This window comes from Sorex araneus, chromosome 4, assembly GCF_027595985.1.
Source record: "Sorex araneus isolate mSorAra2 chromosome 4, mSorAra2.pri, whole genome shotgun sequence".
Taxonomy (NCBI): Eukaryota; Metazoa; Chordata; class Mammalia; order Eulipotyphla; family Soricidae; genus Sorex; species Sorex araneus.
Window position 1 is genome coordinate 217,782,113 of NC_073305.1, and position 23,827 is coordinate 217,805,939.

Below are 23,827 nucleotides of genomic sequence, written 5' to 3' on the forward strand. Positions count from 1 at the left end.
GGGAGGGGCGGGAAGGCCGGCTTGCGCTTTAGCGTTCATTTCTAGAGCAGTGCTGTAGTGCCTTGGCGGTGGCGGGTGCTGGGGAGGTGGCGGTGAGTAAGGCCAGCCGGGTCCCCTCCCCCTGGGAGTCCCCTTCCGCTCTAAGGAGAGGAAGACAACCTGGGCGGATGGACGGCTCATGGTCATCTTTCCGTGGGGGCAAATCCTGATGGGCGGGGAAGCGTTTCGGTGTCCGGGAGGCAGGGGAGTCTCTCTGGGAAGGTGGGGCGGTCCTGTCTGTCACCAAAGGGGGGCGTGGGTGTCAGCCAAGGAAGGATCCTGGGGGGACGACGGTCCAGGCAGGAGGAATAGTCACGCCGAGGGAGACAAACCTTCCCAGCGACTCGCCCGTACAAGGTGGGGTTGTGAGGGAGCTGGAGCTGCTTCCTGCTGCCCCCCCGCCCCGCCCCCGACACCAAAACACACCAGGGGGTTCGGGTGATGGCTCAGTAGCACAAGTGCCTACCTTGGAAGCATGAGGCTGCGTGTTTGGTGTGGTGTGCCCTGCTGGCCCTCATTCGGACCCTGGCACCCCGATTTGTGAGAACACCAGTGAATACCCCATCCTGAGTGCGGGAGAGCCTAGCCAAGAGGCCAGGGATGGGGCCCTGGGTAGGTGCCAAGTGTGGGGTCCCTGGGGGGGCAGCACGGCCGAGTGTGCGGGGCACCCCTCACCCCCCACGCCCGATTGTGGCATCAGCGGCAGCAACAACAAAGGGAAGTGGGAGGGAGGGAACAATAGAGCCGACGGGGCAGAGCCAAGGAGCATCTCCACCCCCTGCAGTTTGCTGCCGCCTTCACCCAACCTCACATCTCGGTGCAGTTGTCCATCCGCCGAAGGGAAATGATTGCCATAGCAACCCAGAAAACACTCACCGGCTCTCATCATTCCCCTGCTAATAGGCGACAGAAAGCATGCCCCAGTGCAGAGCTCTGCGCGGGGAATGTGCTCGCTAACGTTTATTGACTTGGGACAGTGAGGTCATTTTTCACCATGTCAAGGGCCATTATCCTTCAAGAGCCAGGGCCCGGGGAAGCTGCTTATTCTTGCGAGCAGGGCACAGAATCCCCCGGTAATCGCAGCACGGCGAATTCCCTGTCCTCTTCTTTAAATAAAGCGTCTCGCCATATGCTCCATGAGTAGTAGTCTAAGTTTTATATCCTGCCTCATTTTCTTTGGAATGTCAATTGTCGGAGCTTTTTACAGTGTGACTGTAAAAATATACTGGAGCTCGCCTGAGAAAAAGGGCTTCTCTGAAGAGAAAGTGGTTTTTTTTTTTTTTTTTTTAAAAAAAAAGCTACCGTGTGGGAGTCTCAGTCGTGCTTGCAAAAATAGTGGAGTCAGGCCTCTCAGCTAATTCCCGGCTTAGAATCGAGCTAGCTAGTGTCTCCGCGCTGTGGCGACTGTTTTGCCTGCATTCAGACCCAGTTCGTGTGCACTTGACCATCCTCTCATGTTTTTAAGGGGTTCAGGTCGCAGAAAAACTGACCTGGGAGAAAAAGTAGGTAGGAGAAAAGCTAGGTAGGAAGCTGTGGGAATAAAAGAATGGAAAGCCACCCAGCTGCTCATCCTTGAATTGTACTGAGACCCGGAATATGTTTCCATGTTTCTATCTCGTAATACTGAGGCCAGGCAGGAAACGTTTAACTGTTGACTCCAGGAAGCGTTTGCTCTTGAAGGAAGGGCAGTTAGTCTATAAAACAAGATTCGCTACGAGTGTCTGAAGTCTCGGCCCCAGCTCCCGGAAGCAGGAAGCCGTAAAATGGCTCCTTTTCTGGCAGAATCTCACATTAAAAAATCATCCCCCTTGGGGCTGGAGTGATAGCACAGTGGGGAGGGCATTTGCCTTGCACGCGGCCCACCCAGGTTTGATTCCCAGCATCCCATATGGTCCCCCGAGCACTGCCAGGAGTAATTCCTGAGTGTAGAGCCAGGAGTAACCCCTGTGCACTGCCGGGTGTGACCCAAGATGCAAAAAAAAAAAAAAAAAAAATCACCCCTGGAGCTCTCTCTCTCAGGTCTCCTTACTAAGAGGGGGGTCAGAAGAAGTCCCCCCCTCCCCAAACACACCTGCCACTTCGAGGAGAGGGTTTTTTTTTTTTTTTTTGCTTTTTGGGTCACACCCAGCGATGCTCAGGGGTTACTCTTGGCTTTGCATTCAGGAATTACTCCTGGCACTGCTTGGGGGACCATATGAGATGCCGGGGATCGAACCCAGGTCGGCCACGTGCAAGGCAAACGCCCTGCCCATTGTGCTATCGCTCCGGCCCCGAGGGTTATTTTACACTGAAGTCAAGTAAGAACTAATCAAGGGTGGGCCTCAAGGTGGTTCAGTGGTCCAAGCCCCTGCCTGGCATTTTGGGGTCACGAGTCCAATGCCTGGTGCCACCCATGTGCCGAGGGTCATCCCCTGCTGCTGAGGCATTTGGGACCCCCAGTGCCACAACAGAGCACGCAATGTCTGGTGTGAGCCTTGGTACGTGTGAGCAGCACGGTTTGGAGGTGGGTGGGACACAGGCCCTGGGGGTTCTGGAGCACAGCACAGCCCCCTGAGCACTGCCTGAGAGCCTGTAGTGGCCCTTGAGACCACCGGGCCCATCAGGCCGTGGGACCCACACCATCAGGCAGAGCTTCACAGGAGTGACCCCTACGTCAAGAATAATGCACCGAGTCCAGAAGTGTGACCCCTGGTGTTGTGGGCAGATGGAGGTAGATGGGGGAGATGGTGATGAGTTGTTTTTTTTTTTTGGGGGGGGAGGGGTTACACCCAGTGATGCTCAGGACTTACTCCTGGCTGTGCACTCAGGAGTTACTCCTGGTGGTGCTTGGGGGACCATATGGGATGCTGGGATCAAACTGGGATGATGGGATCAAACCGGGGTCTTAATACAAGGCAAATGCCCTCCCAGCTGTACTATTGCTCAGGCCTGAAGTGTTTTGTTTTTTTTTTTTTTGCTTTTTGGGTCACACCCGGCAATGCACAGGGGTCATTCCTGGCTCATGCACTCAGGAATTACCCCGGCGGTGCTCAGGGGACCATATGGGATGCTGGGATTCGAACCCGGGTCGGCCACGTAAAAGGCAAACGCCCTACCCGCTGTGCTATCACTCCAGCCCCAGGCCTGAAGTGTTTTTTGTTTTTTTGTGTGTTTTTTAATGTAGTAAGACCCAAAAGAAATTGTCTCTTCTCTAGTCCCAGAGCTGCCCCGGAAGCAGGAAAGCCAGACCCCTTTGAGATGCAAATACTGAGCTCTGTGGGGCCGGAGACAGTGGGGACGGACCCCCGTGGGGAGAAACAAAGGTGGTGCTAAGGGTCAGAAGAGGAATCCCCAGTGCTTCCCTGGCAAAGCCTCAGGCAACCGGCATTTCCCCAGCCCGAGAAACCCACTTTCTCTCCACCCACATCTCCTTTGTGTCCCTCCGCTACCCGGCTCAGATTTCTCTAAATAAAACCATTCTCTTCCCTTAGTTTTCTCTTCGGAAAAGCTCTTTTCCGTGAGGGCAGGTGAGGATCTCTGAGAAACCGGGCAGACTCTGGGACTGACTTTCCCTTTCTTGACTTTCCCTGTCCTGCAAAGCTCAGGGTGGAAGCTCCCGCCCTCAGTGTAGGCCTATCCGCCCCCCACCCACTGCCCCTCTCCCCAGCCTGCTCACCTGGAGGGATCTAGGTGGAACCAACAAATGTTAAATCACCACTGGCCGGGCACGACCACCAACAGAGCCACAGGGAGACAGGATAGCAGTTTCAAAGGTTTAGTCAAGGGGCTGGAGCCATAGCACAGCGGATAGGGTGTTTGCCTTGCATGTGGCTGACCCAGGTTCAGTTCCCAGCATCCCATATGGCTGGTCCCCCGAGTACAGCCAGGAGTAATTCCTGAGTGCAGAGCCAGGACTAACCCCTGTGCATCTCCGGGTGTGACCCAAAAAGAAAAAAACAAAAACAAAAACAAAGATAAAGTCACACAGAGCCACAACATTCCAGGGTCTCGGCGCTGAGGGGTCACAAGCTGAGACCACTCCCTGGGCTTGGAACCCCGGCCCCTGGGCTGACTCCCCTCTTATGCATTTTACTTCCAAGGCAGATGGAACGAATGTCACGGCCCCGGCTTTTCCGTCTAGGCAAACCAGATGTACAGGAGCCAGGCAAGCGGTCACCTGGTAGCTAATCCTGTGTGTTCATTACAAATTAAGCCTGGTGTCAACCCACGGGGTGGGGCAGAGGACAGCCAGACATCTGGGGGTATTGACGCAGTTTCCTCCTCCCCTGTGGTTGGGCCTTGGAATCTGCATGTCACTGCCCTTGGGGGGTTTTTCTCACTCAATATTTTTTTTTTATTTATTTTTATTTATTTTTTGCTTTTTTTTGGGTCACACCCGGCAATGCACAGGGGTCACTCCTGGCTCTGCACTCAGGAATCACCCCTGGTGGTGCTCAGGGGACCATATGGGATGCTGGGATTCGAACCCGGGTCGGCCGCGTGCAAGGCAAACGCCCTACCCGCTGTGCTATCACTCCAGCCCCTCACTCAATATTTTTTTAATTTTTAAAAATTTTTATCAGTGAATCACCGTGAGGTACAGTTACAGATTTACAAACTCCTCTGCTTGCATTTCAGCCATACAATGTTCGAGTGCCCATCCCTCCACCAGTGCCCATTCTCCACCACCAATGTTCTCAGTATCCCTCCCACCACCCCCACCCTATCCCCACCACCCCACCCCGCCTCTGTGGCAGGGCATTCCCTTTTGCTCTCTCTTTTTTTTTTTTTTTTGCTTTTTGGGTCACACCCGGTGATGCACAGGGGTTACTCCTGGCTCTTCACTCAGGAATTACTCCTGGCGGTGCTCAGGGGACCATATGGGATGCTGGGAATTGAACCTGGGTCGGCCGCGTGCAAGGCAAACGCCCTACCCGCTGTGCTATTGCTCCAGCCCCCAACCTTTTGCTCTCTCTCTCTCCTTTTGGGTGTTGTGGTTTGCAGTAGGGGTATTAAGTGGCCAACGTGTTTGGTCTATAGTCCACTTTCAGCCTGCATCTCCCATCCCGAGCGGGCCCTCTTAGCACCCTTTACTTGGTGGTCCCTTTTCTATCTGAGCTGCCTTTTTCCCCCGGCATGCGAGGATCCTCACTTAGTTTTTAAACTCACCACCTTTAGGCACAAAATGGAGTCTGGTTTCAAAACGGAGCCGCAGCGGTCGTGTTCTCTTTCATTTCCTCCTCATGACCCTTGGAGGTCATCAGACCAACGCTGCAGGATCCTCGGTCTTTCCCAGCCTTATTACCATTTGGTATCGTTGCCTCATTACCATTGATTTAACGGCATCAACTCGGGAACTAACAAATTGAACTGATCTAGTTAAAATACAGGGACCCAAACCTCACCGGCTCGGGAGCAGACAGAAAGGTCCCGCGACAGCAGAAATGAGTGTAGTTTGCCGTGGAGATCAATTGAAAACACATTCGTACCAATGCCCACTCTTCCTCCTTTGTTCTTCTCCTTCTTGGAGTCTCTTCCTCATTCGGCTCAAACCGTCTTGAAGACTCCTGAATTATTGGCATAGAAACAACGAGTTTCGCCCCCACCCCCCCCCAGTCGCTCCTGGTCCTTCCTGCTTCGGGAACAGGAGGTTCAAGCCCTCTGGTTTTGCAGAACCACCTCTGCCCCGGAGTCTGAGCACCTCTCTAAGTGACCTGTATTCCACTCAGGGGTTCCCAAACCCTCATCTGTTTGCTCGCTTGGGGTGAGCTGGGTGGTCTGGCCTGAGCTTGGGTCAGTCCATGGGGAAGCAAACAAAGTTGGTTGATGGGGGCCAGGGGCACACAGCAAAAGGCATCCTTCAGGGCTGGAGCGATAGTACAGTGGGGAGGGCATTTGCCTTGTAAGTGGCTGTCCTGGGTTTGATCCCAGGCATTCCATAGGGTCCCCCAAGCACCGCCAGGAGTCATTCCTGAATAGAGCCAAGAGTAGCCCCTGAGCATTGCCAGGTGTGACCCAAAAAAGCAAAAAGCAAAAAAAAAAAAAAAAAAAAGGCATCCTTTAGATCCCGTACAGGAGATGAAGAGCTGAGCCACACAATAATCAATGCAACGCCATGACCGGCGACAGAAATGAGAAAAATCAGGTAGGCTTCAGGTTCAGTTCCTGGAACTGAAACAATTTCGGTTTCCCAGCAATGAAATGATGTGAAACTCGCCAGCCAAGACCCCACTGGGAAAGTCCTTGGGCCCAGCAGGTGGGCTCAGTCAATCACCATATCAGCAATGACTAGTGCCAGAAATTGTCTTTTTTTTTTTTTTTTGGCTTTTTGGGTCACACCCGGCGATGCACAGGGGTTACTCCTGGCTCATGCACTCAGGAATTAATTCCTGGTGATGCTCGGGGGACCCTATAGGATACTGGGGATCGAACCCTGGTCGGCCGTGTGCAAGGCAAATGCCCTCCCTGCTGTGCTATCGCTCCAGCGTCCCCCCCTTTCTTTATTATTGTCTTTTGCTAATAGGGCTGGAGCGATAGCACAGTGGTAGTGCATTCGCCTTTCACGTAGCTGACCCGTGTTCAATTTCTCTGCCCCTCTCGGAGAGCCCGGCAAACTACCGAGAGTATGGAGCCCGAATGGCAGAGCCTGGCAAGCTCCCCGTGGCGTATTGGATATGCCAAAAACAGTAACAGTAAGTCTCATTGAGAGACGTTACTGTGCCCGCTCAAACAAATCGATGAACAACGGGATGACAGTGACAGTGACAGTCTTTTGTTAGCCGCAAAGAATGCAGTAATTTAGGTAGCCCCATGCTCTGAAACTAGAGTCAGAGTCCTTGTCTGTGTCAGTGGGGACTCGGACCCTAACTTGAGCTGTTATACCCGGGGTTGGGGTTTCCCGTCTGCAGAGAGGCCAGTTCCGCACATGAGAATGTGAAAGCAAAAGCAAAGGACCTTTGTCGCTAGCTCGAGCGAGGGTCCAAGTCTCATCCAAGGACCCCGAGTCCTCGTTCCAGCAGGGTTTTATGTCCCTCATCACATCAGCACAGTCAGCAGGCGCCAGCTCTGACCACGTGAGCGTAGTCACCAGGCGCCACTGGTCATGCTTTGCGGGCTTTCCAGGAACAGGTTCCAGGACAGGACAACAGACATGTCGCTTACCGGGAAACTAATCTTACGCCTACCGCTTGCTTGGCTGCAGTGCAGCCTGTCATGGCTTCCTGTTCTGCCTCACGTCAGCCCTTCAGAGCTAGCAATAAACCCCCTTGCTTTTGCATCCCCGAGTGGCCTCTCCTGTCTCGAGCCGGGTTGCACAGGTGTCCCTTCAGGCAGGGTGGTAGGAGGCCCAGCGCCAGGGGCTGTGACGTTTCTCCCCACTTACGGACTTCCCTCGAGTCCTGCGCTGGTCCACAGTCCTGGGTCCCTGGCTTTTGGGCCGGGAGGGGGGCGGTGTTCCACGGTGAATGGCAGGGGATCGGCGTCCCTGTATCGCGTGGCCTCTGGATATGTCTGGCTGTCCCGTCCTGAGCTGCCCGTGGCGGGGGAGGCTGGCAGATGGCCACGGGGGGACTCCACTCAAGAGCTGCACCATTCCCCGGGGTCAAATCTTTTCTCTCTCTTTTTTTTTTTTTGCTTTTTGGGTCTCACCTGGCCATGCTCAGGGGTTCCTCCTGGCTCATGCACTCAGGAATTACCCCTGGTGGCGCTCAGGGGACCCTATGGGATACTGGGAGTTGAACCCAGGTCAGCCGAGTGCAAGGCAAATACCCTCCCCGCTGTGCTATTGCTCCAGCCCACCCCCCCCCCCCCCAGGGTCAAACCTTGAGCCAGTCCTGTGGGTCAGTCTCGGCCCCCAGTGTCCTTCCATCCCGTCAGATACTCCCTCCTTCTGGGTTCTCAGCGTCACACCTGGAGGAGGTAATTATCCCCCAGTGGTCCCGTCCGGGCCATGACTCGTGGCTGCCCGCAGGTGACCTTGGGGAACTCTTCCTCAAAGGAAACAGCAGCCCTGAGTCCATGTAAAGGTCGCTTCCCTCGCGGGGACAGTGCGGACAATCGGGCATCAGGAGGAAAGAGCGGGTCGCAGTTCCTAGGGCCAAATCTACAGCGCTGTGTTTGTATGTAGAAATGATTCCAGTTGCTCCCGGGAAACGGGCAGTTTTATTTATTTATTTATTTATTTTTGCTTTTTTTTTGGGGGGGGGTCACACCTGGCGGTGCACAGGGGTTATTCCTGGCTCTGCACTCAGGAATTGCTCCTGGCGGTGCTCAGGGGACCCTATGGGATGCTGGGAATCGAACCCGGGTCGGCCGCGTGCAAGGCAAACGCCCTACCCGCTGTGCTATTGCTCCAGCCCCAAAACGGGCAGTTTTCTTTGCAGTAGAGCCCGGGGGCTCCTGGGGGACCTACCGCACGGCGCCGGTGTCCACCAAGACATACATGGTTGGTCCCCCGATTGCTGACGTGGCCCTTGGCTCCTTGGGGATTCAGAACCCTGACCCCATCAGCCCCGTTCCTGGTGTCCAGCACTCTGATGTCCCTGCCCACTGTCCTCCCTTCCTCTCCGGATTCCCTGCCCAGTGCCGTTCCCTGGCAGTCCCACACCTGCCCTCGTCTCCCCCCTCCCCCGCCCCCTTTCCCTTCCCCTTCCTTTCCCCTTCACTGTTGTCTCTTTATTTCAGCAGTTACTGATCACACCTTGGCTGATCTTTCTGGCAAGTCTCTATTTGTAAAAACTCTGGGCGATTCCCATCAGTTCACTTGTGAGCGAAACCTCAAATCCCTCAGTCCTTTGTAGCGTCCTTCCAATATCCGGGGCAGATTGGTTGACAAAAGCCAAATTGAGTACCCTTCTATATTCTGGGCTTCGGAATGGAGCGGGGTAAAAAGCCTAGAGGCCTCCATCAAGTCTTTCCAGAAAGATGGGGGTGGGGGGGCTCTCTGTTGACCCCTGTGTGACCTCGCTAACCTTTGACAAATGTGTGGGACGCCAAGCCACCCCCCAGAGACCCTCCAGTAGAAGCTGGCGGAGTGATTGGAGACCGTCCCTACCTTCCACAGAGTTTGGGTCCCCGTCGGGGCGGGTCGATGGAAGACACGGGTTCCGGTGAGCCTCATCATGGGGTGGGCGTCGGTCTCGCCCTTCAGCGCCCTTCAGAGCTTCTCGCTCAATGTGGTCCGTGCCTTGGTCGTGAACAGAACATTCAGAAGCTGCTGGCGACCACCCAGGTGGGCCGATGGGTGAAGAAACAGATCTGAAGAGGGCAGTTAATTTCTGGGGGGTCCTCGGGGGAAAGGAGTTCTGAGACCTCTGTTTTATGGGTCAGAGGTAGAGAAGGAGAGAGATAAAAGAGAATAGGTGGATTCAGCTCCCTCGAGGGGCGAAATTCTGGGAGTTTCTGAAGCAGAAGGACAAGCTCTGGGGAACTCCAAATCTTGGGTGGCTGCAGTGGCTGGTGCTGGTGCCCGAAAGGGGGGGCACAGGAGAAAGACCAGGAGTGAGTGGAGGGTAAGGAGGGGGTACAGAGTCCAGGGAGCCCCACAGGTGGGGCTAAGGGGGGAGGAGGCAGTGGAGAGGGAGATCATCTAAGACATCGGGGTCAGCAGCTGGCAGGACAGGTGGATCCGTCGGCCGGCAGGATTCCTCTGCAGAGGGCACTTCCGGTGTTCTGGGTCCCTAGGAGAGAGCTTGGAAAGACGCCTCAGCCAGCCTGCCCCGACGGACGCCCATGAGTGGCCCCCGGCTACTTATTAAGCTCCTTAACGGCCTTGATTCCAGAGACACACAAACGAATCTCGGAACCCAGCGGCTCGTGGCAGAAATGCCGCTGGACTTTGCCTTAGGTCACCATCGCTGGGCCACTCCTGCCGGGAGCAGGTGCCGTCCCTCTGCCTGTTCCCTGGGAATCCCGGCGGTCGCGATCTTCCAGAACTCATGGGAAAATCCAGGTGCAGGCCAGCAGCAATGGCACATGCCAGGCCTCACGGGATAGGGGAGGAGCCGACCCTTCTCCTCCCCCGCCCCACCGGGACCCTGAGATGACGCCCATGAACGGCCCCCGGCCACTTATTAAGCTCCTTAACGGCTGTGATCCCAGAGGCACACAAATGAATCTCGGAACCGAGCGGCTCTTGGTAGAAATCTCTCCGGATCCTAATTGCTAAAATATTAGAATTCCAAGACCACACGGCTGCAAGAGTGGCCACGCAACATCATATGCTGTTCGTAATCAGTAGTCACTGTCACTGTCACTGTCATCCCGTTGCTCATCGATTTGTTCGAGCGGGCACCAGTAATGTCTCTCATTGAGAGACTTGTTGTTACTGTTTTTGGCATATCCAATGCGCACGGGTAGCTTGCCAGGCTCTGCCGCGAGGGCTCGATACTCTCAGTAGCTTGCTGGGCTCTCCGAGAGGGGCAGAAGAATCGAACTCAGGTCGGCCACGTGAAAGGCGAACGTCCAACCGCTGTGTTATTGCTCCAGCCCCGTAATCAGCAGTACAAAACAAATTGTCTAATGTTGCCTTTTCGGCAATTCTGAGTGTTGGGGGAAATTCCAAATAATAATGGTGGGACTGGTGTTGAAATATTGAATGTCATCAAAGTAGACAGAGAGTAGCACTGTAGCACTGTTGTCCCATTGCTCATCGATTTGCTCGAGCGGGCACCAGTGACGTCTCCATTGTAAGACTTGTTGTTACTGTTTTTGGCATATCGAATATGCCATGGGTAGCTTGCCAGGCTCTGCCGTGCAGGCGGGATACTCTCGGTAGCTCACCAGGCTCTCTGAGAGGGGCAGAGGAATTGAATCTGGGTTGACTGCGTGCTAGGCAAACGCCCTACCTGCTGTGCTAATGTGGTAATAATCTGCCACATAAGCAGGGGCAGGGTTGAGATGGGGGGTATACTGGGTTTTTTGGTGGTGGAAAATGTGCGCTGGTGAAGGGACGGGTGTTTGATCATTGTATGACCAAGACTCAAGCATAAAAGCTTTGTAACTGTTCTCACGGTGATTCAATAAATAAATTAAAAATAAAATAAAAAAGGGGCCGGAGCGATAGCACAGCGGGTAGGGCGTTTGCCTTGCACGTGGCCGACCCGGGTTCGATCCCCGGCATCCCATATAGTCCCCCAAGTACTGCCAGGAGTAATTTCTGAGTGCAGAGCCAGGAGTAACCCCTGAGCATCGCTGGGTGTGACCCAAAAAGCAAAAAATAAATAAATAAATAAATAAATAAATAAATAAATAAACCCAAAAAAATAAAAAAGAAGCTTCAGCCAGGAGGGACAGAACTCCACAATGTCCAACCAAACAACAGTATAGGGGATCTGATCGGGGTGTCCTGCCATCCCCTGCCATTCTCCAAAGACCACCAGAGCTTCAGATCCACAGTCCCCTGGCGTGGCCCATTCACGCCGAGAGAGGGCCGCACTGACTCACACGGCATCCACAAGACCAACGGCGAAGGGTAGCGCCCGGATCTTCCCCTTTCTTTATGAAGTTCGACCAGGGTGTCCTCAGGGTTTCTCGGATGATCGAAGCCTTTCCCTGCCTATTTCCCGTGTCGCCCGCCTTGTCCCCCAAGGCCTTACGGTAACGGACACAGGCACCGAGACAGCCTCAGAGAAGGAAAAGACTGAAGGAGAAGATAGCCAGTGTCCACTCTGGAGGATGGGGGTGCACAGCTCCCAGGGGCTGCCAGGGACGTCTCTGGACAACCCCCTCTTGGCAGTTTCTGTTGCGTCCAGCTTCCCGAAGGCCCCAAACCAGAATGAGGGCACTCACCAGCGTCCAGACAAATGGTCGCTTTCCAGAATGTGCTGGGAGCAGAAGGGAAGCACCCTGTCGCAGGAACAGGGTGGCCGGGTGGGATCTCGGGGGGGGGGGGGGGACCTTCAGCTGTTGAATCGCTGCTCGGCCGGGCTCAACCGCCAGCAGAATCACCCAGAGACGGGGCAGCAGTTCCAAAGACAAAGTCACACAAAGCCACACACATTCAAGGGTCTCAGCGCTGAGGGGTCACAAGCTGGGACCACTTCCTGGGCTTGGAACCCCAGCCCCTGGGCTGACTTTCTGTAAAAAACTAAGGCATGCCGAGGGGCGTGTGCACTTCCAGGCTCTCTGGGCGGCTCTATCTCACCGCCCGTGTTCAGTGCTCTGGAACCGCTGTGTGTGGTTGTTGGTCAAGGGCAGGCGACGGAAGGAAGAAGGCCAAACTGGTTGCTCGATCAGTTTATTTCATTCTCTCTCTGCTTCTCTCCCGGCTCTCGATCTCTCTCTGGATCTATGGATCTCGCCCCCAACCCACTCTTCCAGCCTAGTTAAATCCTCCCAGCATGAGGGGGTTGGAGCGTACACATCGGTGTGGTCACAATCAATAGGGTAAGGTTCCTTTCCCTCAGGGGATGCTTCTCCTAGGACTGATTCTCTTTCAGCAGGAGGATCCACCCAAGGGCAGAGTCCCATGAGTGTATTTCTCTTCTCCTCATCCAGCAAACATATAAGCATTCATAATATTAATCATTTGGTATGGACACAATAAGAAATGCATTAAAGCTTATAGAATTGCTCTCCTGGGGCCATCTTGATCTCAGATTACAGTGCTCAGGCCAGATTAGTCTTTCCTATCCCTAGCAGGGTCCTAGTCTTGTAATTACTTTTGGATCATGACAGCATTTGTCTATGATCAAGCTCTTAACTTATAGTTAAGAATTAGGCACTTTGGCCAGGCCCATCTCGATGCCAGGGTAGCACACAACTCACCGCTTGCCCTGAATTCGTCCCATCCCTCGTCAGGACCCTGCTTTTGGGGTGCTAGGAACTGAGGGCAACTGAGGCTTAAGTGGAAAGCAGATGCCAGGGAATGAATAATATTTGAAGCCAATTAAGTCCCAAGTTACAAAAGCATAATATTGTCTTCTTGTGTCTATATAAAAAGGACATTGCTTTAAAGTAAATTATTCAAAAGGCATAAGGAGAGGAGCAAGGCAATATTATAATATTCAGTGTTATAATATTCAATATTAACTTATAAAGTTCAGTATCCTAGGAAGGTCTGACATTACAAATTAACAGAGTTAGATTAGGGGGAAAGCTGATTCACTGTTTTGGGGAAGAGAGCATAGAGAAGTGATTACAGATAGACAAAGGGATGGGAGAGACTTGGAACACCTAGATGGGTGAGACTGGGGTAAGCCTAAACTCCGGGAAAAACCCGGACAAGCTCCTTGTGGCAAGAGGGGAGAGGACAAAGTGATGTCATCCTACAACTCCCCTCTTATGCATTTTACTTCCAAGGCAGACGGAAGGAATGTCACGGCCCCGGCAAACCAGACGTACAGGAGCAAGCGGTCACCCAGTGGCTCATCCTGCGTATTCACCGAGAGATACAAATTAAGCCTGGTGTCAGCCCACGGCGTGGGGCAGAGGATAGTCAGACACCTGGGGGTCTTGACGCAGTTCCCTCCTCCCCTGTGGTGCGGCCTTGGAATCTGCATGTCACTGCCCGTGGGGGGGTTTCCTCACTCAATGTTTAAACTCATCACCTTTGGGCACAAAATGGAGTCTGGCTTCAGAAGAGAGCCGCGGGGGTCGTGTTCTCCTGCAGGGGGAGGGAAGGAGCATATCCTCACCCCCCACCTTTCTGAGAGAACCCCTACCCCCTTCCCCCTACCCGCTACCCCCTACACACTACTCCCTACTGCTACCCCCTTCCCCTTACCCACTACCCCCTACTCCTCACCCGCTACCCCCTACCCCCTACCCGCTACCCTCTACTCCCTACCCGCCACCTGTTACCCCCTACACACTACCCCTACTCCCTACCCGTACCCCCTACCCACTACCCCCTACCCTCTACCCCCTACCCGTACCCCCACCCACTACCCCCTACCCTCTACCCCCTACCCCTACCCCCTACCCACTACTCCCTACCCGTACCCCTACCCACTACCCCCTACCCTCTACCCCCTACCCCTACTCCATACCCACTACCCCCTACCCGTACCCCCTACCCACTACCCCCTACCCTCTACCCCTACCCCCTACCCACTACCCCCTACCTTCTACCCCCTATCCCTACCCCCTACTCTCTACCCCCTACCCCTACTCCCTTCCCACCACCCCCTACCCATACCCCCTACCCACTACCCCCTACCCTCTACCCCCTACCCCTACCCCCTACCCGCTACCCCCTACCCTCTACCCCCTACACTACCCCCTACCCGCCACCCCGTACCCTCTACCCCCTACACTACCCCCTACCCGCCACCCCGTACCTCCTATTCTGTACCCCTACCCCTACCCACTACCTCCTATCCACTACCCCCTACCTCCTACCCCCTACCCCCTATCCTTATCCCCTACCCCCTACCCGCTACTGTTAGCTGCAGGAGGCCACCTGAGGGGAGGCTCCTTCCTGCCACCCCCAGAACCGGACCAGTTGGCGGCTCCTCCCACCCCACACCCCCATTCTTGGCTTGAATCCCCACCTCTCCACTCCCCACTGTTCCCATAGAGAAGTTCTGTGAGGACACAGCCTTGAGATGCTAATCCGTTGTCGGGACCATCTGGGTGCTATAGGAGAAGATCTCCCTGTCTCTCTGTTTCTCTGTCCCTCTCTCTCTCTCTCTCTCTCTCTCTCTCTCTCTCTCTCCCTTTCTCTGTTTCTGTCTGTCTCTCTGTCTCTGTCTCTCTCTCTATCCCCTCTCTGTCTCTCTCCCTCTGTGTCTCTCTCTGTTTCTGTCTCTCTCCCTCTCCCTCTCCCTCTCTGTCTCTTTCTCCCTGTCTCTCTGTCTCTCTCTGCCTCCATCTCTGTCTCTTTCATTCCCCTCTCTGTCTCTCTCCCTCTGTCTGTGTCTCTGTCTGTGTCTCTGTCTCTCTCCCTCTCTGTCTCTCCCTGTCTCTCTGTCTCTCTCTGTCTCCGTCTCCGTCTCTCTCACTCTCGCCGTGGGTGTGGAGCTGTGCGTGTCTTGAGGCCACCTGCACTTAGCCGCCCGGGTCCCCGTGTTGATTCAAACCGCCTGGTGCCAGCCGCGTGGTCTGCCTCTCTCGGCGGCCTCCCCTGGCCCTCCGGGTTCTGGGGGCTGGACACTCATTTCCCCTGGGCAGCTGCAGACCAGGGCTTCCCTCCAGATATTTTCTGGTCACTCCTCCGTTGTGAAGGGCCTCTTGAAGCCCACTCATCTTCCTTCGTCAAACAGTGAAGCAAGCCTGAATCCAACTGTCCTTTCTGGGTTCAGATCCCCCTTCCGGGAACACCACCGCACATCAGTGTTAGTGACAGAACAGGGTGACTCCCCCTCTCAGCTGCCTTTTGCTGGTTTTATTCACAGGCGGACGGACAGGAGACGATGAGGTGGATGAAAGGTTTTCCTCCCCCTCAACTCTGAGATTTTTCTCAACTCTGAGATGACTCCCACGACCCCGTCCACATGAGGCTTTCTTTCCTGCAGCCAAGCCAATCAGTTCATTAATTTTTGAGGTGGGGGCGTTTGGGGCCACACCCGGAGATGCTCAGGGCTTCTCCTGGCTCTGTGCTCAGGATCCCTCCTGACGGGGCTCACGTTAGAGTCGGGTCGCCAAGAAGTCCCATCACACTTGTTCACTTCATCGAAGAGCTCCATTATCCTGCAGCGGCTGCCCGGCCTGGGGAAAGGGTCCCAATTTGCTAAACAGCCCTGGACCTGGGTCCAGCAAGGCTTGTACAGCGTCTTTATCGCACCCTGCTTGGCATCGTCAGTGTAAGAACAAGGGTAACCTGAGCACAGGAGCCAGATGTTTTGTGATTTGCCGGGAGTGGTTATTTTGGATATCACTGTCACTGTCCTCCCGTTGCTCATCGATTTGCTCGAGCAGGGACCAGTAACGTCTCCATTGTGAGACTTGTTTTTAATGTTTTTGGCCTATTGAATATGCCATGGGGAGCTTGCCAAGCTCTGCCGTGCGTGCGGGATACTCTCAGTAACTTGCTGGGCTCTCCAAGAGGGATAGAGGAATCGAACCTGGGTTGGCCATGTGCAAGGCAAACGCCCTACCCACTGTGCTATCGCTCCAGCCCTATTTTGTGTATATATATACACATATATATGTGTGTGTGTGTGTGTGTAATTTTTTCTTCTCTGGCAGTAATGCATAATGGCTATTTTGTCTAAATGTAGTCTATTCCCGGGGGGGGGGGTCCCTCCTGCCCCTACATCCTTGGGATGTCCCATTTTCTGTTATCTTCCTGGGTCATCTCACCCCTGGATCACCTCGTCACACTCAGGGGGCCGTTTGAGGTGCTGGGATAGAACCCAGGCCAGCCGTACCCGAGGCAAGCGCCCTCCCTGCCGTGCTCTTGCTCCGGCCCCATGGGCCCATCCCGGTAGCCATGCTTGACTAGAATTCCTGCCAGAGGTGCTTGGTGGGCCGATAACCCCCTTGCCGTGTGCTGATTGTGTGCTGTGCAAATCCAGTAAGACGTCTCCCAGGACTCGGCCCTACAGAGGACATGATGGCACGGAGTGTGTGGGTGCAGGGGTGAGTGCGTGAGGGAATTGAGACACCTCCCGTATGCACGACTACCCCCCATCCCCATCCCTGCCACGTGGCCTGTGGCTCACAGGATCTGGCCTTAGAGGCACACTCAAAGTTTCTCACATGCTTAACGTCAGGGGACGGGGCGTCTGCAGAACCCCCCCACCCCTGCCACCACCACCCGTTCCTCTACGGCGTGACCATGCGGGATAGAGGGGTGTGACGTCTGCGTATTTGAGGAACTGTGTCATCAACGTGCCGAACAGAGAACTCGGGAGCCACCTCCTTCCGCGGACGAGTGTGTGCACCAGGTCAGGGCCGGGACTTCGGGGAAGGGAAGTGTCCTGGAGACGCCGGGTGCTCGGGATCCCTTCCCTGACGCCCACTGCAGTGTTTGGTGCCACCTGGGTGAAAGCAGGTGCGGCCGTGGCTGTTGGCGACGGGGAGGAAGGGGTCCGCCGCAGGCCTTCACGCCTCCCCGCTGCAGACCCACCCCGGGCCAGGCGCCCTCTTCGCCCTCCGTCCTCCATCCTCCAGGCCCAGCTCCTCCTCCGGCGTGCCTGGCAGCCCCATTCCAGAGCCTGAGGCTCCATCTTCTGGAGGAAAAATGACATTCAGCAACTGCTCCGCGCAGCTTCCTCCTCCCCACACCCGGGCCCGATTTGGAAATCCCCGAGCTGAGCTGATGTCTTCCTGAGTCATCTGCCCCTTTCTCGCAGGCAGCTCCTGCCCTGCATCTCCTCGGGCAGTGACACCAGCCGCCCGAGTTTCCTGGCTGCACCTGGCCCCTGCAGCGGTGGTGTGTGTGTGTGTGTGTGTGTGTGTGTGTGTGTGTGGCGGGAGGGTGGGATTGGAAGGCCCCCCCTTCCCAGGCCGCGTTCTTCCTCCCTGATCAGCTCAGGGAACAGCTTCCTGGCGATTGTTTTCGTGTCTCCGAGAAAGCAGCTTCTCCGTGGCTAAGCACCGCGCTCCGTGTGTGGGCTCTTCTGGAATACTCCCTCTGAAACGCAGAGATACCAGTTTTGGCTGGGTGTGGGGGGCACACCTAGCAGTACTCGGGGGCTCCCCTCAGTCCTATTGATGCTCAGGGGTTGCTCCTGGCGGCGCTCAGGGGACTGTGTGGTGCTGGGGGTCACAAGCGTGCCGCCCACATGCATAGCATCTTCTCAGCTCATTGAGCACTCCAGCCCTCCAGCCTTTCAATGCAAATATTTTAAGTAACGTTTTACAATTATGTCATAATTTTGAGGGATATTTAAAAGTGGTGCCCATTTGGGGGTTTGTTTTAAAAATATACTTAATAATTTGGAGGCGGGTGTGTGTGTGTGTGTGTGTGTGTGTGTGTGTGTGTGTGTGTGTGTGATTTGGGCCACCTCTGGCAGTGTTCAAGGGCTTACTCCCGACTCTGTGCTCCTGGTGGGCTCGGGGGACGATGTGGGGTGCCGGGGATCAAACCTGCGTCAGCCGTGTGCATGTCAAGCACCTTACCCGCTGTACTACTATTTGTCCATCAACAAAATCAGCTTAATTTCTAAGAACACTTTCAGATATAAAGGAAAATTGTGGCGAGGGCAGACATTTCCTCTAAATTTGCCCGTTTCCTCTACTATTCGTGTAAAATAATAATCACGCCTAGACTAGTTACAGTTCAAGAGCGAAGCCCGGTGCCTTATTGTTTTCTGAGTTTGGGGCCATACCTCGTGGTGCTTAGAGTGACTTCCGGCTCACCGTGAGGTGCTGGGATGGAACCCGGGCCTTTGCTGTCGCTTGTCGATCCGATCCGTCTCCCCTCGACGGCGTTTCTGCTCAGATTCCCACCCACAACACCCTTTGTGCCCCCCGCAGACACTCTCTGGGCTGTGATGGTGCTTTAAGTCTTCACTGGGACCCGCCTAAGGTTTCTCTCACGATCAGACTCGGGCCCCGGGGCCAGGGCAGGAAGACCACGTGGGAAAGTGCCACGTAGGTCACCTGTGGACTCACCCCTGTTGGTGCCGACCTCGAGAGGTGGCTTTCTCATCGCGATGCCTCTCTGTGACCGGGGGAGGGGCGCTCGGGCCAGCTGCCCCTGGCTGCAGTGGTCGGTGAGAGGCGGTAGGTGGGAGACGGGGTCTGCTGGATTTCCTCCCTTCCGTGCAGGCAGAAGGGAGGGACAACAGGGGACGCCGAGGCCGGGACTTCACGTAGCGGTCAGTCTGCTGTGGTCTTCTGCGGGCATCTCTGAGGGGGACCTGGAAAGACCGTGTCGGGGTTAGGGGGTCTGAGTCCTCATGAGTTGGGGGTTTGGGACAGGAGAGCAGCCCTCCCGGAGCGGGAGGGGGACGACGCACAGAGCACTCCTGGACTCAACCGCTTGGCGCTGGGGGGGCCGGGGCCCTCTGGGAGACGGTGCACTCCGAATCCTGGTGCTGATCTTACACGCGCGTCACTTCTGCTGTGACACGAGAAAGTCCCGAGGGTCCTTCCCGGTCTCCCCCGATTAACCTCCACTCGGCTGTGGTGTTCGTTCCTTTCCAGACCAGTTTCAGGTCACCCGCAGGAGGCGGTGGGGTCTGGCGGTGAGGACAGGGCGGGGCAGCAGCCGGAGGGGGGAGCGCTGTGCCGGGGACCCGAATACTCTCCGAGCCAGGAAATAGAGTCCAGTTGCTGAGAGACACATCCTGAGCATGACTTTAGTTTTTTTAAATATAATGCCTGATGTCTATGATTTTTTTTTTCTTTTTTGGGTCCCACCCAGCGATGCTCAGGGGTTACTCCTGGCTCTGCACTCAGGAATTACTCCTGGATACTCAGGGACCATAGGGGATGCCGGGGATTGAACCCAGGTCGGGCTGCATGCAAGGCAACCGCCCTCCCCGCTGTGCTATCGCTCTGGCCCCACCTGAGTTTTGCATGAGTATGATGTCTAATGTCTGTGGTCTCTAAGAGTGACCGTGTTTGACGTCCAGCCAGTCTGCGGTTTCTGAACGTGTGGCCACCATCTCTCAGCCAGTGCGTAGCACTCCGCCTTCCAGTGCTCTTCCTCTCCCTCCTCCCTCCCTCTTCCTCCCAGCCCACCCCCTCTGGTCCTGTTGATTTGATCTTGCACATGCTTCATTCTTAAAAAAAAATAAAATCATTGCATCACCACGAATGACCAAGTGGCAAAGTTATTCATGGCTGAGTTTCAAGCATACAGTGGTTGAACATCCATCCCTTTTCCAGTGTCCGTTTCCCTCCCCCAATGGGCCCAGTTTCCCTCCCGCTCCCCGGCCCGCCCCTCTGCCGCCACTTTCCCCTTTTCCTTTTTTCCTTGAAGGCCCCGGGACTCGCTGCTATGCCTCCTCCCTCCATCTCCTCCCGGCTCTTACCAGTCTCACCTCTCCCTGCTCCCAGACTGCCAGCCATCGCCCCCCTCCACCGGCTCTCCCCCACCCCCCAGAGTTCCTCTGGCGCCTGCACCCTGCTCTCCTGCCCTGTCCCGTGAAGCTGGCGGTCTTGTTGGGCTGGGTTTGGTGTTTTCCCCTCGCAGACGACATTCTTGAGAGCAGTTTTCACTTCACAGCAAAGTGGAGCAGAAGGGAGAGATTTCCCATCCACCGCGGTGCCTGCGCCCCCGCCTCCCCCCGACAGTCTCCCCGTCACCAGCACCCCACACAGGACGCTCCATGTGTTCCAGCCCGTGTCCTGCCGTCAGAAGGTCCTCATCGGCCGGCTCCCGCTCTGTCGCGGGCTCCCCGCCGCCGCTGCTGCTGCTGCTGGACAGTCCAGGGCGGTGGGTGGGGGGGTGTTGGACAGCTGGACAGCTGGACAACCGCGTGTCGCTACCACTTGGGGGGTCGCACAGGTTCATTTTGCTGTCCCCCCCCATCCTCCGTGCTCCTCCTCCTCCCACTCCCCCCCTTACCCCGCATCATCTGATCCCGTTACCGTCTCCATGGTTTTGCCTTTTCCAGAACGTCCCCCGGCTTGGAATCACGCAGGATGCAGCCCTGCCAGGCAGGCAGCTTCTTTCTGGCTCCCGCAGGCCGCCGGAGCGCTCGGGAGCTGTGTTCGCCCTCCTTCCGGGCTGCCTGCTCCCCGCGCCTGTGGTCCGCCCGCCCGCCTGCCCGCCCGCCCAGGGCCTGTCCCCTTCTCCCGGCCCCCTCCCGCGCCCTCCCGGCTGTCTCTCAGCCAGGCCTTGTGGGGGGGCCTCTGGGATGCTCTTTCTTGTGGTCCAGCCGCTGCTGAGGTCCGATAAATCCCTGCCACGCTCATTTGACAAGTGCCTTCTCGAGACGGGGTCTGATGTGTGCGTCTGTGCCATACTGAGCCCAGAGCTGGCGCAGGGCACACGGCAGCCACAGCTGTCGAGAGAATGAACGTGGCTCACAGAGAGCCGACCCTGACGCTTTCATTTTATTTAATTTTTATTTATTTATTTATTTATTTATTTATTTATTTTTGCTTTTTGGGTCACACCCAGTGATGCTCAGAGGTTGCTCCTGGCTCATGCACTCAGGAATCACTCCTGACAGTGCTCAGGGGACCCTATATACGGATTCTGTGAATCGAACCCGGGTCAGCCGCATGCAAGGCAAATGCCCTCCCTGCTGTGCTATGGCTCCAGCCCTGACCCTGAGGATTTTAGACCTATTTTTTTTTCTTCTTTCTCTCTCTTTTGACAGTATTTCCGATACCACAGTCCGCTCGCTGACTTCCAGGCCCCGGTTTGGCTCTGTCCCAGCTTACTTCTGTGTCCGTTTGGGACAAGAAAGGGAAAAAAAAAAACTGCCTGAAAATTTGGCATCATGTACCCGTTTGCGGCCGGGTATTCAAAGCGCTGCTCCCCAGGGCACAGGGCACCCCTGCACACGTTGGCCTGCGGCGCTCTGGGGCAGACATTCATCAGAGTCTGGGCAGACCAGTCGCCTATTGATGTAGGTTGAGTTGGGTCCTTGGTCTCTGGAGTGGGACGGAGAGAGGCCAGACACGAGGGGCAGCAAAGGCCAGGTGAAGCTCAGGGTGATTTTAAGGGAGAGGATGGGTCAGTGTCGCTGGGCTGGGGACGGGATGGAAAGCCCTCAGAGGTGACCCAGAGTGGCCTCTTCCCAGGCCTCTCCCTGGTGATGCTGCCCACGGGAGGCTCCGGGTCCCCGATCAGATGGATGACATTTCTGGGGCTGGACCAAACTGCAAACTGCAAACCTCCGAACACAAAGTGAAAACTCCTATGGGGTCTGCCACTGGGGGCTGAGGAGGCGGGAGGGACACGGCAAGGACTTCAGGGTCAACTTTTTCCTCTTTTTTTAATTGAATCACCGTGAGATATAGTTACAAAACTTTCATGTTTGAGTTCAGTCACGCAATGATCGAATACCCATTCTCCACCAGTGCACATTCCCCACCACCAAGTTTAAGCCCCCTTTCCACCCTCCCCCTGCCTCCATGCCTCCATGGCAAACAATTTCCCCCATACTCTCTCTCTACTTTTTTTTTTTTTGCTTTTTGGGTCACACCCAGCAATGCTCAGGGGTTACTCCTGGCTTTGCACTCAGGAATTACTCCTGGCGGTGCTTGGGGGACCATATGGGATGCCGGGGATCGAACCCGGGTTGGCCGCGTGCAAGGCAAACGCCCTACCCACTGTGCTATCGCTCCAGCCCCTCTCTCTACTTTTGGACATTATGGTTTGCAACACAGATCCTGAGAGGCCATCACGTTTGGTCCTTTATCTACTTTCAGCACACATCTCCCATCCCGAGCGATCCCTCCAATCATCACTGACTTAGTGATCCCTTCTCCATCCCAGCTGCCTTCTCCCCCGGCTCACGAGGCAGGCTGTCAACTATGGGCCAGTCTTCCTGGCCCTTGTGTCTACTGTCCTTGGGTGTCAGGCTCAAAGTATGTTATTTTATACTCCACAAATGAGTGTAGTCCTTCTATGTCTGACTCTCTTTCTGACTCAGTTCCCTTAGCATGCTACTCTCCATGACCATCCACTTGTAAGAAAACCCTCTTCCTCCCTCCCCTCCCACTCAGAACCAAGTGCCCACATTTGACTGGCAGCTGGCGGGTGGGGAGGGGGCTTCCCAGATGTTTGCATTTCAGGCAGGGCGAATCTCTGATATTTTTGGAAGATAAAGCTGGCAAGAGACTTCCCCAAAGAGATGTATAGTCACTCTCAAGAGTCAGAGAAAGGTGACAGCTTTGGGTTTTTCAGCTACTGGGTTTCTCATGAAAATGTCGGTCCAGGTGAGGGGGGTGTGAAGTCTTTCCACTTAATAACAAGGAAAAAAAAAACCCTTTTACCTCTTCTAGATGATTCCCTTTGCTCCAAACTTCTGGATTGCTTGGAACAGAGAAAATAAAGTATGTGGTTGTTTTAAAAAATTTATTTCTGTCTTCACCACCCACCTTCACCCCCTACCAATTGATTTTTTTTTTTTTTTACAAAGGTAACATGATTGCATTGTAAAGAAATCAGGGAAGAAAATTACAAGGAAATAAAAATCACCTTTTGAGACTCACTCTGAAAGGATGAACTAAATTTGGGACAGCTCGGAAATCATTATTAACAATGAACTCCTTTGTATTTTTCCATCATCAAAGCCAGCTTGGTATAATTGAATAAAACATATACTGAACCAAATATCATACCTAGTCTAATTGCGAGAGCACCCGAGGAAGTGATTATAATTATCATTAACTTTTAATCATATGCCAGCCCGGCACCTTCATTTATATAATGAGATGCCGGTGAGTGGAGGGAGCGAAAGGTACGGACAGGACTCCCCCAGATGTCCAGTACGATGCTTCTCCCACCCCTCTCCCGAGGCCTTTCGGGGCAGTGCCCCATCTCAGAATGTTGAGGCCAGGCCTCCCCAGATGTCGGGGACCAGGCCTTCCCGGAAGCTCAGAACAGGCACCTCCCCCCAAAATGTGACCTTGGCATGTTGATTATTTTATTTTACTTTATTTTTTTTTGCTTTTTGGGTCACACCCGGCGAAGCTCAGGAATCACTCCTGGCGGTGCTCGGGGGACCCTACGGGATGCTGGGAATCGAACCCGGGTCGGCCGCGTGCAAGGCAAACGCCCTCCCCGCTGTGCCATCGCTCCAGCCCTGGCACGTTGACTGTTTCACACTCGGGTCAATGAAAGCCCGGCAGGCTCACCAGAAACTTTGCTCCCTTAACTACCTGAAAAAGAAAACCTGGGAGAGGCTCACCCTCTCTCCCCCTGTGGGACCCCTCTTCTCTCCCCCCTTCCCGAGGGGTCTAGGCTCTGCATTTTTTGCACCGCTGGCCTCTCGATGCTCCCGTCGGTGTCTGT